The sequence below is a fragment of the Macrobrachium rosenbergii genome, chromosome 45, assembly GCF_040412425.1.
Source record: "Macrobrachium rosenbergii isolate ZJJX-2024 chromosome 45, ASM4041242v1, whole genome shotgun sequence".
NCBI lineage: Eukaryota > Metazoa > Arthropoda > Malacostraca > Decapoda > Palaemonidae > Macrobrachium > Macrobrachium rosenbergii.
The window spans coordinates 20,949,005-20,949,868 of NC_089785.1; the positions used below are offsets into that span (position 1 = coordinate 20,949,005).

The window sequence follows — 864 nt, forward strand, 5'->3', positions numbered from 1 at the left end:
TCAAAATGAAGTAAAATATTTAAATTTAACAAATATAAAAAATATAAAAAAATATATACAAAAATATACAAAAACAAAAGCAAAAAGAAAGTGTCAAACCGAACCATTCATTAAGTGTATATTTACAACCCCCTCCAGCTCCCTCACAATTTATTTAACGACGTCACTTTATCAAGGAAAATATTCAACAAATATACAAAAAGTAATATACAAAAGCAAACGTAACAAGAAAGCGCCGTTATGTATATTTATACCTTCACGCTTCTTAATACTGCTTTAAAACCCATCAACATACACCAAAGCATACGAATAACATCAGCCCACATCTCCCCAGGGGGCCAACACATGAACTGCCAAAATTCGGGGGCCAAAAGACACCGCCCCCGGGTGGGCTCGAACCACCAACCTTTCGGTTAACAGCCGAACGCGCTAACCGATTGTGCCACGGAGGCTTGAGGTCGAGGGAGAGAGAGAGCGGAGTGACTGTGAGTGACGATACGCTGGGACGCTCGGCCGTCAGGTTGCCAGATGTTGGATGCTTAGAGGAGAGTCAGGGAGCGTCGATGTTTTGATGTGCAGATGTTTTGTTGTAAATGTATGATACAGATGTTAGGTTGTGGATGTTGTGATGTACAGATGTTAAGCTGTATATGTATAATGCAGATGTTAGGTTGTGGATGTATAATACAGATGGTGGGTTGTGGATGTATAATACAGGTGTCAGGCTGTAGATGTATAACACAGATGTTATGCTCTAGATGCATAAGACAGATGTCATGCTGTAGATGTATAATACAGGTGTCAGGCTGCAGATGTATAACACAGATGTAATAATGTAGATGCATAATACAAATGTCATGCTGT

At 39.8% G+C, this 864-nt stretch overlaps 1 non-coding gene across 1 annotated transcript; it reads right to left on the reverse strand.

Annotated features, from left to right (window-relative positions):
* Positions 1-378: 378 nt before the first annotated feature.
* On the reverse strand, positions 379-452 carry TRNAN-GUU (transfer RNA asparagine (anticodon GUU)). Its single transcript has one exon. It is a non-coding gene; the product is annotated as a tRNA-Asn (tRNA).
* Positions 453-864: the final 412 nt, after the last annotated feature.